The sequence below is a fragment of the Aythya fuligula genome, chromosome 1 (assembly GCF_009819795.1).
Source record: "Aythya fuligula isolate bAytFul2 chromosome 1, bAytFul2.pri, whole genome shotgun sequence".
In the NCBI taxonomy this organism is placed as follows: Eukaryota; Metazoa; Chordata; class Aves; order Anseriformes; family Anatidae; genus Aythya; species Aythya fuligula.
Genome location: NC_045559.1, coordinates 34,078,820 through 34,093,430, shown reverse-complemented (window position 1 = coordinate 34,093,430; position 14,611 = coordinate 34,078,820).

The following is a 14,611-nucleotide window of genomic DNA, read 5'->3' as shown; positions in this document are numbered from 1 at the left end:
GTTCTTTAGATTCAGAAGGAGAGAGTAATTTGTCATGTACTTGTAAAGCAGCCAATATACTCCAGTCTCTGGGCAGATCCTGGCACAGTAGTCGTGTAAGGAGCAGTAAGTAGTTCACTGGGTGACACAGCAAACACTTTTGTTGCTGAAACTGACTGAAAAATTAAGAGTCGTTTTTGCGGCATCACATAAGCTGAGCAGTACCTGAGTTACTTTCCTGAGTCCACACATATTTTTAGGGACAAACATCCATGGTGACTGCCAGGGCAGCTCAAAGTCATAGTTGCTTTGATGTAGGTAGCAGTGTCAGTCATCCCTTGTGCAACTGTGTGAAGGGAGCCTGTGCCCAGAATCCCCAGTCACATTGTCCGCCCCGGCATCGGGTTGCACTGCAGGCTTTGGAAGACCAAAAAGCAATTGAGAGAGGCCCACTACAACAAGCAAAGAGGAGAGCGGTCACCAGTGACTCTTGGGTCTATGAGCAAAGGGGACTTTGGTACAAATGCCTGTGGCATTGTACCTGCCTTCCAGGGAGGCCCACAATTACAGGACTACAATTAGGGTTTTTCAAGCTGCTGTTGCTGAAATCAAAGCTTTATGCTGGGCATTATAGGAGTGGTAAGCTGTCTTCAATATTGAAACACTTTGTGTGCCCTGAAGAAAATCATAGGCCATAGGGGATCTTAGACGGTTCATGTAAAATGCAGAAGAACATGGGTGAATTGTCTTTTACAGTGAAATATTCACAGTTTACATACTGTTATACAGAATGTCAAAAGTTCAAAAGGGGAGCTGAGACAATAGGTGCATGAAGGTGGAAATGATACTGTTTTTTCATTGCATAGTTCTATTTCCATCACTGATGTGCCTTAACTTGAATGAATATATAGTTATAGAATTTCTTCATTTATAAATGTATGCAATATATATTATAGATAATACATTTTGCAGTGATATACGTGATAAATCATGTATAGTATTTGTTGTGCATAGTACATACAACTCACTATACAGTACAATGCCACATGCACTACGAATAGCTATACGTTGTGCGTATGTATAATAAATATTTATACATTACCATAGTTATACAGAAATAGTAGATGATATTAATCTGTTAACCATTATATAGATATATACATATTCTGTATATACGTATATATATGCAGCTTTTTTCTACATCTCTTTTCAGAACAGCCTCTCTAGGAAACATGCATGCATCTTAATTGACTTACTGCTTCTGTGTGCTTCATCACATTTTGAATTTTCTAGTCTGAGGCAGAAATTGAACACAGGCTATCTGCAGTTATAATGGTGTGATTCTGGCCTACAGTCTGCACAAGTTTTGATACAGTTTAGTGGCCTGCTTAAAGTAACAAAAAGCTATGATTTACCCTTAGATTAAAAGTTGGCATATGATTTTATTTTTTATGCAGACCCTGGTTTCAGTGGCACTATTTTTTAAAGCAAATGAACTCCTCTGTGAGTGCTGCAGAACAAGGGCTCAGGAGTGAGTCAGGTCCTTGATGCAGATACAACTGTCATCATTCTACATCCTTCCAGCCTCTGAGCATCTTCAGTGTAGGAAGCCCAGTATTCAAAGTAAAAATGTTCACAGCCACCCTCTAAGGGTAAGAATTAAAAATGTATTAGTGATAGTGATTAATAATTTACATGTGAAGCTAGCAAAGGTTCAGAGCTGTGTGTGTACGTGTATGCGTCAAGGGGGAGGAAGAATTGTGTATTTTCAGTGATCTAATTGAAGGAATTAAACAAACTTACCCATCTAATGTATGTGTGAAAAGAAGTCACACATTTGGTTATTCATTCCACATCCATTTGATAGTGAGATAGATTTTAGGGCATATCATACACTTTCCCCTTTGGGTTCATAACAGTTTGAAGTCTTTTTTAGTGATTTTAATGGAAAATGTTTTTAAATATTTTTTCATCACCAGAGAAAAAAAGAAAATGCTTTAAATGTTGAATAACTAAAGATATTTCTGTGAGTCTGTCCACTGACAGTTTGGGTAAGTCTCCTACTGAATTAGGCCATATTCCCCACCACCACTTGTTATGCTGTTTCATTTGAATGCAAAATTTTTCACTTTCCTCTGCTGCATTACATATTATGTCTTCTAATCACAGACTCTGTATCTAAAGGATCTATGCATCATTCTGGCCTACAGCATACATAAGGTTACATTTTTTCTGGACTGATTCCTGTTCCACACACACACTACTCATATTTCTCTCATGTACATATGTAAGCTGCTGTGGTGCTTGCTCTCCATTTCCAGAAAATATTCAGTGTTATCATTAAAAACATATTGGTAATTCACCTCAGCCACTTTCTGCAAGTTTTGTATCAACAACTGCCAGCCTGTGTCCCACTGCACCTTCACTTGTGCACACACTCACTAACAAAAAACTTTAATCTTAGTTTGGCTAGTGAAACAGATGTGTACTCTTTTTTATGTGTGATAAAATTCATATGATTATGATTAGACTCTAAAATTTCTAATGATAAAATACAGCCAATAGGTGTTTTTCTATTGAGGTCAGTTTTCTCTACAAGCATCAACCACACTTGTTGCAGGCCCAATGAAATTCTTGTCTTTTACAGCACCTGGATGCAGAAAACACAGCACGTCATAACAGCAGCAATAGACTCAGCTGTGAAACATCTTTATCACACATCACAGAGAATTTGAGACAGCTGGCAGTTATCAGCTGAAGCAGGTAGTCAGTAGAAGTGTAGTAGAAGTGTAGAAGATAGATAGATAATAGAAAAGCAATCTGGAAACTTAGGAGATATAATAAACCTCTGTTCTAGAGGAGAGGTAACAACTCTGGTAGGTCAGCTCAACTCCCAGATCAGTACTGCATCTAATACTGCTGAAAATACAGCAGCAGTTTGCTGTTTGTGCCTGTCAGGTCTAAAGTAGTATTTAGGATGTTGTTGGAAACACAGTTTGATATATTCAGTTATAGAAATTGCTATCACAGTTAAGTGAAGATGGATCATGCTGCTGAAAAGCAGCTGACCACAATCCCAGGGACACCATGACCCTGTATTAAATTATGCTTGCCAGAACAGAAAGCTACTTACACCCACTTCTTATTCTACATGCTGTTGTGTCTATGCTGCAAGTGTAACCATTACATAACATTCCTGTCATATTGATCATGGTTCTTTATGAAGAACATGATTTTATTAATTTTTTTGTGTGAGTAATTTCTGGTTGCCTAAAAATAGTTGAACCATTATATTTTCAATAATATGAGCACAGAGAAGAGAGAGAAAGGTCCATCTCTATGAGTAGGAGAAGAATGAGCTGTAATTAAAATAGTCTACAAAAGATCTTTTGCTTCAAATCACTCATAGTTCCCAAATTCATATCTATAGAAAGCGTGAAATCCTGCATTAACACACAAAGAAAATGATACCATACGATCTTCTCTTGCTGTTTTCTGAGGTGTCATTGAACAAATGGTGGTAGGGAGACAGCATCAGATGTTGATCTGTCAAGGTGGCCACAGAAGAGAAATCTGCTAGTGGCATCGTTCTACCAAAAAAAGTGTTAGAGTGACATCCTTCTCGATTCATTAACACACTTAGGTGGGTCACATAAAGCAGCTGATGTCAATGAAACGTGAATTTTTATGGAGCTGAACACACATGGGGTGGGGCTGGGGGGAGGCTTTTGTCCCATTTGCTTAGCAATATGCTTTAAAAAAAAAAACAACTGTATAACAGGAATTATAATTCATTCTATGCTTTTACACTGAAAGACCAAAAAACAAGACATGCATTAAACGCGTGTTGTTTTTTTTTTTTTTTAGACATTAGCTACCACTATTAAGTAAAATTCTAACTTTCTTTATGAATGCAGCATATTATATTCACAAAACCCCTTAACAAAATTCGGATGTGTCCATGTTGCTGGTTATTTAAATAATGAGTCCTTTTAACAGTCTTCTCTGTAATTCTTTAAAAGTAACTGCAGTACGTGTTTTTATTTTTAATGTGTTGTTTTAATGTATTTTACTATGCCACTGAACGTGAAATAATTGTGTGCCTCTGTAAGTTCCAACTCTGAGTGGTGATTGCTTAGGATATTTTCCTTTCATATCTTGTCAGATGACTGCTAAAATAAGAAAATAATAACAGGCCAAACTTTCAAAGCTTACATACCTTACAAGTCTAAAATGACCATGAGATCTTAGTTTGAAACTTGATTGGTCTTGTAATTACAGGAATATAATCCTAGAGATAGACTTTGGGCCAGTCTGAATCCATTTTTTATATCACTTACTTAGTTCAGCTGTTGTGGAAATGTAAATTACTATCATTGTGTTACAAGCTATACCTAACTTCATTAGATTACAAAACTTTTTAAGTAGCAGGAGACTTTTCTTTCTGACTTGTTTCATTTTAAGCAGATGACAGAGAAATAGTCAAAAATAACTTACTCGATAAAATTCTAGAACATACCTAATTTTTTTCATATAAAATTATCGGGAGTAATTATCGGCTAACAAGATGTTGACATGTTGTCCTAAACAGTGCAAATAATACACCAGGAATATACAAAGCTAGAACTAAGAAAGTATCACTCCCAGGGTATGATCCTTATTGTTGGAATATAAACAGGTCTTTTTAACTTTTTTTCTCCTTCTCATTAATTCTTTGAATATTTCAGTCTTTTTTGATGCTGTGATTCAGATTTAACAAGAAAAATGAAGAATAACTTATTCAGCTCAGTATCCAGTCACATAACTCTCTGTTACAGTGGCATTCATGTGGGAGGTATAAACAAAGGTGGGTTCTAGAATCTTTTTCTGGTGACATTCCCTAAATGGGAATAAAGAGAAGCATCCTTCATTATCTGGTTGTTCGCAAAAAGTGAATTCAGTGCTCTGAATCTCAAGGGATAAAGGTACCTGTTCTGCATAGATACATGAGTTATCTAACTGTTCAAACAAACATCTCGGTTTAGTGTACCCAAAGACACTTTCTGTACTGCCAATTGAAAGGTAAAGGTAAAGACAACCTACTTGAGTTTTCTGAATTTCCTCTTGGAATCATTTAACCCACTGACTGCATAAGAGCTGGGTTACCCAAGAGAAGATATCTGAATCATCCTACTATGTAGATGTTAGCATACTGGCAGCTACGATAGTCTGAATTGGATACCCTTTACCGTAGATTGGTTTGCAGAAACATTAAGCCTCAATAAGTGTACCCTGATGGGATCACATTCTTCACTCAAGGTGAAATAAAAAGCCAACTCCTGAGTTGATTGTAATTTGGTCTACAGAATACCATGAACATCTTGAATACTGTGGACCTATTTAATGTGCAGTTAATCTTCAGTACTTTCCTTTATTGTTGAAAGCACTGGACTATATGTTCAGAATCATACATGAAGAGCTTTTGCTTCTTGTCTTTATGTCTTCTTGGTAAAATTAGGGTTTTCTTTGCGACTATCCTCTGCAATAGTGGCAAACCTAACAACAAAAAAAGAAGTGTGTTTTGGTTAGTTCTGCATGCTTCAAAAATAAAACTCCCCAGGATATGAAGTATTTTCTTTCTTTACTGATTAGATCAAAAAATGTAGTTTTGCAATTTGAAGGAATGATGGGAGGTTTCAGGTGTTGGGTACGTAGCCCTCAAAACTTAAACATATTACTACAAGTCCTTCTCTCAACACACAAGTCAACACCAGGAGACTTTGGAAGAAGGAGTCACATGATACTTTGTGTATGGCTCTGTAGGGAATTATGAGGAAGCAAAATTCATCTCTCCTTTTGGGAAGGCTTCAGATTGCTAATTAAACCCTCTTGTCCATAAAGAATGGATGGTATGACAGCTGTATGTTTGCAGGTGTTCTCGTATTCTTTTTGGTGACTCTTATCTTGTAACAGCCTGTGCTGGAGCTTCTGCTGTCACCCTGTTCTGTTTTCATTTTTCCACTCTGTATTTTTACCCTTTACTTTGCAGTCCTAGGAAAGGTCTAAGTCCTTGGCCTTCATTTTGTTTAATGAAACTGCTTTCTCTCTGTTGTGCTGTCTTTACTCTCTCCAGGTACTTCCAGTCATTCCTGTGCATCAGCCTGTATGGGAGTAAAATATTTATTTTTTTCCTGTGGGTAGTGAATCACTGTAACAATGAACTGGGGGACTGTACGGCTATGTCAAAAAATCAGTAATAAAAATTGCTCTCTTCATGTTATGACTTTTTTTTAATCAGTCATTGTCTCATTGTCACTCTCACTGCCAGAATACAAAACTGTGATATCTTGTATTGAAATCTTTACTTCCCATCAAATAATGAATTCTGCAGCAGTTTATAGTGGTCTAGGGTAAGATTCCAGTGGAGGTTAAGACACCTCTGGGTCTCTGTGTGGAAGAGCTCAAGTGTAAACTATGCATGTAAACTCCTGTTCTAGACAACAGAGTTAATCCAATCCACAGAGCCTAGTCAGTGCGTTGTCAGCTGGTGAACTGCCTTGCATATGTTTCAAAATGAGCTGGGTTGTGCTCTAGGCTCTATCTCAATACAGAGGAAGAAATGACATCTTGTGAAAATATACTGACAGTTTTGCATCTTTTGCATCTGGATGCACCCAGACACTGAAAAATATTCCACTGTAATCATTAAATTTCTTAGAAAAGTAATAAAATCTCTCTAGATTTTTTTTCCAAGTTAAATTGGGATGCCATGAAATTATCAAATCTTTTGTCATTTTCTGTGGTTTGTGCACATCATACACTACACTACAATACTGTAAACTGAATACACCAAATAAATGCAGTCTTTGGTAATCTTCAGCATGCCTCTATCCTGAAAATATCTATCAATTTAATAAAATCAGTTCTTGAATTTCTTGGACTGTTTCAATGCATTAAGATATTAACAGGATTATGTGAGTTCATGGTCTATGATAAGAGGAGGCTACATTTGCTGATGCAGAAGGTTGCTTTGAATTCTGTGTTAAAGTGTCTTTCTTACCTGTTCCATGTGAATAAAATACTTAATTTTTTTACAAATATATATTTATATTCATAATGAATGATTGTATATATCGGTGGAAGCCATTTGTCCCTTTGTCTAAAGATTTCTGTTTCACATATCCTCCAACCTCCAACCTGTTTTGTTTTAGAGCATTGGGTTGATCTGAAGGATCAGCAGCCAATATACCATAAAGCAGATTTGAATCCAACCATCAAGTAAAAAAGGAAAGCAATTGCACAGGACACAATCCACAAGTTATGGTAGGACTAAGGTTACAGAGGGTAGCTACAGACCCAGGAGAGCTATAGAGACAGAGCCTAGACAGCCGCAGAGCAGTGGCAGCCAGCCAGTGTTCCTGCACAGATGAAGATGAGGCCAAAAGGAGGAGAACTTAAATCTCAGACATTAGCTACACTAATATAGAACAAACAAGCTATGTACCTTACATACTGTGACAAGAATTACGACAGCTAGTGGACTGGGGACAACTCTCCCTGCCATGCATAACTATCCTGCCTCACAACAGATCTCTGGATCTCTTAAGGACTTGTTTAACCTTAGACAAAACCTTGAGTGCATTCTGGAGACATACCAAGAACTAGCTTGTCTGAATATTCCAAGCATAGTCGAAGCTTTGGAAAGCTACCATAACTCGCCTAGAGGAGAAGAAAGGAAGAATGAACCAGTGGGAAGACACATCTTCCCCTAACCCTACCTCAGAAACTGTTAACAATGACACCTTTCACACTTTTTCCTCAGGGTGCCCATCTCAGGAGGGGTCGGGGGGGGAATGGCCAACAATAATTTTTTTCTTTCTAGTTATCTCTCTGAAACTGTACCTTCTAGCAGATTAAAGGCTTTTGACTTGCTTGTTGTGAAAACAGCATTTCTTTTATGAACAGCACATTCTCACAATTGACACTTTGCAAAAGTAGCAATAACACCACCAGTGTCTACCCAAACCTATTTCTTCTTACCACAAAGCAAGGTAAGAATTCACAGTAAGGCACCTTTTTCATACAGCCTGTTGTTCAGTCTTCACAAATACTTAGAAACATTCTTCAGGGTCAGCCTTACCTGCATGTGCTTGAGCTTCTGAGGTTGGCTTTCTTAATTAATTTATTTTTTTTTAATATAATTATTAAGTTTTATGGCTGGGAAGGAAGCTTAGAATCCATGTAAGTAGCTTCACTGAAAACAGACAAGGTGAAGGAAGTACTCAAACTCCCCAATACGAAACAACTGTAGAACCCAGGGAACACTTACCTGCCAGCCTCTGAACTTGAGTCACTGCCAATCTACTTCCCAGTGAAGTAGTACCACCAGGGTTTTACTGTACTGAGAAGGCACCGCCAAGGTAACTAGCACCTAGAGTCTCTAAAACTATTTCACAGAGACAGTAGAAAACATGAAGAAAAAGCAGCCTACTGGGGAACACTGAGTCCATTTCACCACAACAGTAGAATAGCACCCTAGGTAACCTAAGCCTCAAACTCCCCGGGGAGGCAATTCTTCCCATCAGTCCTCATGCTTCCTATATAGCAAAGGTCAAATGATCCCCACCTGACAGATTTCACTTCACAAGGGTGGAGCCAAGAGACTTTGTGGAATAGGCTCATCTACCTGTGTTTTAATGTTTTAAGGTCCTTATCACTAAGAGAAATAACCTGACAAGGGCTTACAGTTGACCTAATGAATTAACTACAAAAGGTGCATAAGGGTCATATTTCTGTCAGGAAATACTGTGAGGAAAATTAGTGCAGAGCCTGTTAAAATAAGATAAATAAACATAAATAAAAGAAAAAAAGAAAATGACCTTAAAGGCAAAATTTCTGTCATAGATTTTCATCTGTCTAGTCACGACAGATAAAGAATATAGCAATCAGAATGACTTTTCTTGACATTACTGTTATTTAAATTAGCTTTCCTGAGATCTCTTCTTTATGCAGGACTTTTCAAAATCTAGCACCATGACCTCTGACTACAGTACTCTACAGGTACATTCTTAAAGGAGGCTGTAGCGAGGTGGGGGTTGGTCTATTCTCCCACGTGCCTGGTGACAGGATGAGGGAAAATGGGCTAAAGTTGTGCCAGGGGAGGTTTAGGTTGGATATTAGGAAAAACTTCTTTAATGAAAGGGATGATAGGCATTGGAATAGGCTGCCCAGGGAAGTGGTTGAGTCACAATCCCAGGAAGTCTTTAAAAGACGTTTAGATATTGAACTTAGTGATATGGTTTAGTGGAGGACTTGTTAGCATTAGGTCAGAGGTTGGATCAGGTGATCTTGGAGGTCTCTTCCCACCTAGATGATTCTTTTGCAGTCTCCAAGCTCAGAGCTAACCACCTAGTAGTCTGGCACAATGGACTTTTGTGTTCCTTGCACTAGCTGTTCCTTCACCTCCTCTTCAGATACAAGGACACGCGTCTCTTTCACGCTCCTTCATGAGTAATCAAGCCAGGATAGATTAAAGCCTCTTCAGGTCAGGAATATACCTGCGTTTGGTTTCAGTGAGAATTCAGGCCCTAACAACTCAAGTGTCTTCTGGACGGTGTTTCTTCTGGGTAGGATGATTTCATTTCCCTTTTGAAGATTTACAGGTATAGAGTAACAAAAGCAAAGGCATAAAACGGTACCTGAGGCATAGGCTACTCTTCACCCTGCAGCAGACTATAGGTATGATATCATTTCAGACAACTATGATCTACATAATGTGAAGTGTTCCGGCTTGCTTACGATCTGCCAAAGGCCAGAAAATGGGACCTTCATTTTAAGACTGTATGGAAAAGGAAACAAAGACAACAACAACAGAGAAGGAACTTTTCCCTCACCTAATTTTATTATGTTGCAACTCCTTCAGGTGTCCACAAAGAATTTTGCTCCTCCCCCCTCACCCCCCCAGCACCACCAAAAAAACAAAAAAAAACAAAAAAACAAAAAAACAAAAAAAAAAAAAAAAAAAAAAAAAAACAAAAAACAAAAAACAAAAAAAAAACATTGTGTCATAGAGGTATAATTTCAGGTCACACTAGAAGACATTCTTCTCGCTACAGTACAGTTAAGCCCCACAAAGTGCCAAAAAAATGCCAAAGAGTAATGTATTTACAAATTAGTTTTACATGTTGGCGTTACTTACTTGACTGATCTTGCATTCGGGACTTGATCTATCTGGAGGGGAACATGTAATGCCGTGCAAGGTTGGTTGGTTGTATGACTGACAACGGGACTTTAAAAGTTTGAACTGTTTGTGTAGAAGCAAAATACAGAAGAGTACACTATCCCCAAGGGAAACATAGAAAACTGCCTGTTGCTTCTCAGGTTTAAAGTTTTCCCTTCAACGGTGTAAGCATCTGTTAAGGTGTAAGAAAAGGTGTAATCAGCTGTTTGAGTACAATTCTTACGTATACATGAACATTTTCCTCTAAAGTTTCCAACTTGGAGCGCAACATTTTTCATCATGCTCTTAGATCAAGATTCTGATTCTAAAAATGGTTCCTAGTGCAGAGAACTTTTCCAGAGAAGAGAGAAGCAAACCAGTCCTGACTGCTTTGAATGAGATGGAGAGAGCAAACAAATGTAAATGAAGAAAATAAACCTGTGTTTTCCCAGAATTGTCATAGTCCAAAAGCTTTCAATTGGTTCAATCCCTGAAAGTTAATTAGCGTAAACTCAGGTTGCATCACTGAATTTGAAGTAGTAGGATAGACTTGCACCATTGCAGAGCCTCAGTCATGGATTGAATTGACATTGCCTCTAACTCTATACAAGAATGAAAGAGAAAAGCACACCTTTCTACTTTGTCAGCTACTGGCAGAAATACAGAGAGAAAAAAAAAAAAAAAAAAAAAGGAAAAAAAAAGTTGTTAATTAACAAGTAATGTTGTTTTAAGGCATTTCACCAAATATATAATACTTGGTAGTAACCAGACAACAAATGAAAGGGAAGAGGAAAGAGTAGAAAGTACATGCATGGCCTTAATTTACATGGCAATTGACAACAAGGACAACCTGCAATGATTTCTAAGTGCCTTACACCATTCACCCTTGAGACAGAAAAATGGGATTCCCATATGATGCAAGGGAATGTAATACCTCTCAAAATACAAGCGTCTGGGGTACGCTACTGAGTACTGAAAGTGCTAAGACTAGGCAGCACTGAACTCAACAGAGAAGGGAGGCCGAGTCCCTCTGCCTGTTCATGTAATAGAAAAGAAACTCAGATTTTAGTCCTAAGCAACGATTCATAGTGACAGGCAAGGAACTAGTTCTTTTTAAGCCAGGGACGATTTCAGCATCTACAAAGCTAAAGAACTGGTTGATGGCTCTGTGGCTTCACGTTCCTGGAGCAAAAATCTGGGAACCAGGACTGGGGACCTGGACTGGAGATCAGATATCCTCCCACTGTCCCTGCCACGCATAACCTAATAAAAAGCCCTACTAAAAATAGAAAATAAAAAGGCAAATAAACAGCTCAAAAAGTAGTGCAGTGTAAAAAGTTCTCTTCATAAAGCCTATAGCTGTCTGTGACACTGTGTGACAACTAGTGTTGTCTGTGGGGTATACTCTGGTATGGTTGTTTGTATTAGCCACAGATACTCAGAATAGTCTGTCTTTTAAACCTTTTCAATTTTCCATTATGAAACTGTGGCATCAGATATGACACAGCCTCTTACACTTTTTTTTCTTTTAGTGCATGTCAATGTCAATAGAATTACTTTTTATTAAGTTGTGTGTTATGTGCTATGGATATTCTTTTTCCCTATCAAATTGAAAAAAAAAAATCCTGATAAGGGCATCTTTTCTCTAAGTACTTCTTAAAATAGAATAGCTTGATTCTGTGGATAGTACTTTGACATTGATGAAAACCAGGGAGATACAAACAAATTCTAACAAGTCTGGAAGTGGCGCCTGTATACTTCAGAAAAGGTTTGACTCATTAGTAGATTAATAGGAAGTACAGCGATCTGAATCTCTGAAAGAAGTCAGTGAATTAAGGGCAGACCATTACTCTGTAGCTCCCATTAGCCTGCACATTAGTCAGATAGATCTACAGATATTTCTGTCCCACACAAATCACTGGAACAATGGACATGGGCTTTATATAAAATCAGCATGTCCATAAAGTGGAATGTAAGAACATTTTACAATTACTGCATTTAGCATAGTCAAAGGTTTTGGGTAGTTTTGTCACGATTTTTATTCTCAAGGGCCTATCTATTCACAGACCTGAGGTAGCAGAACAATACAGATGTGGGTCATATAATATGGACATTTTTTCTCAGTAATAATTCATGAAACCATCTAATAGCTTTCATGTAACATGCATTTTGATATACCTCACAGAAAATATGCTTGGTCTTACCTGAGGGCAAGATGACCCGTCTTCTGTGACTGAAAGACACTTGCAGTCCTTTTAAATATGGGTCACTTGCAATGACAGATGCAGTGACAGATTCAGCAAGATACAGCAGTTCCTTCCAAAGGGCTTGTAGTGTTCTGCATGTGCAGGAAGATCCCAAACACTACACATAAAAATGCTTGGTTGCGAAGGGCTTCCCCTGCAACACACATTTTGGATTTCAGTTGTTTTTTGTGAGATTTGTATGACCAAATGGAACTTTTGCAATTTAACAGCTACATCTGAGGAAAGCTTCTAGACTACCCTTATTTTCAGTAGTAAAAACAGGCACCTCAAGGACACAAATACTTGAATTGGACAGGTCTAAAATGGGTGAATTGAACACAATAGATGAATTGTCTACAAAGACAGTCCAGGGTGTTTGTACAGAGATAAATGTCTGCAGTTTAAATATCTAAAGTAAAGTGAAATGGCTTCCATTCTAACTTTTGCCTTGTTTGCCATCCTTTTTCAGGGAAAATTTGAGCAGTGGACTCATAAGAGATTTATCGCACCACCGTTAGCTGTTTTTTGATTGCTTAATAGTTCATTATATTCACTCTATCTGTGTCCTGTCATATAATGACTTACCACAGGCTTCCAGTTTTAGCTGATAGTTCTGCACTAGATAAGCACGTTATTAGCTAAACTGAAAAATAATAATAATAAAAAAAGGCATTGTTATTGATGAGAACTTATGATTTTCCAGACAGGTCTTTCTGCTGTAGTCTTTGACACAGAGCAGTAAGAACTGAGAAGGCACAGGTTATATTGTCTTCCTTGGTTTTACTTTAGATATATTAACAGAAATTTCATCCTTATTGCTACTTGCCCATCAACATATACCCCTAAATATAGTCTTAAAACTTCTTTTCATCACTTAAGTATACTTTAACTCCAGGTTACTACTTTTATCTATCTATATTGACTACTACTTGAAGAGTGGGCTTTGAACAGAATAGTTCAGCAGTAATAGCCAATAGAAAGGGAAAAAAAGCACAATTTTACTGCACTCTTATTTTGTATAAGGTATAATAAAACTACTTGCAGATGGCTTCAACAACATAATGGTCTCCAGAAGCAGGATTATGGACTGACAAGTCCAAAGATATGGCTGATGAACCCAGGCCAACAATGCAGCTACCATAGACCTGCACATAGTTGGCAGCTGTTCTATGATATTTGTGGAGCAGATATTTTTCTCCTGCGTGCAACATTCCTTTGCCAAGTGTATTCAGACTTGGCACAGGTAGAAATATTTGACGCTCAGCTATTTTCTACTTTGAAAGGAAATGTTGGTGTTTGGTCATGTGTGTTTTTTTTTTGTTTTTTTTTTTTCCTTCCCATGTATGAAAACTGTATTCTGTGTTTCTCACAGCCTTCATCAAATACTTGGCTAGCCATGGTTAGCTCTGATTGCTCTTCAGGATATGCTAGCTTTAGCTACTTCTTACACACATGTGAAAGTCCATCTTACTGGTTTCTAATTATAAAGTCTAAAGGTTCTTAGAAAGCGAAAAGGAAAATTTTTGGAGTTTTCAGGTGTTAATGAATTTATGCTTTGCAAAGATTTGCTCATATTACAAAAAAAAAAAAAAATAAAGTAAAATAAAATAATATCCATTAAAAAAATTCTACCAGTCTTCTTCTAGTGATACTGATCATTTTCAATTATCAAATGCAATAAGGCATGATTTTCAAAGGAGACCAAATTGGATATGTATATAATGGATTCAATTTCCATTTATTTCTCAATGAGAATTTTTAAAGGAGAGAAAGATGTAAAAATTATACTCATCAGTATGCAGCACGCACAATGAGACTGATTTATTTATTATAAATGAACACTCATGCTCTATTATATATATATGACTATATGATTAGTTTTTCATCTTCAGATGCAAACTGTGTTTGATTAGTTCTTTGGCATGCATTTTGTCAGTCTCCTGAATGAAAGGGATGAAGTTAGAGTGGCTAAAATAAGCAATTATATTGATATTATAATTATATTATAATTATTAATAATAATTATTATTTCTGATGGAGAAAATTCTCTTTATATTTATATCATATTTGGGATAATTTATTTGTGTTTGTCTGAGGACCTAATTTTGGTGGTATCACAATATTTTCATTGTGAATGTAATCAGAAGCATCCAGATTTACAAATGAGTGCTTTTCTAAATCTTAATAA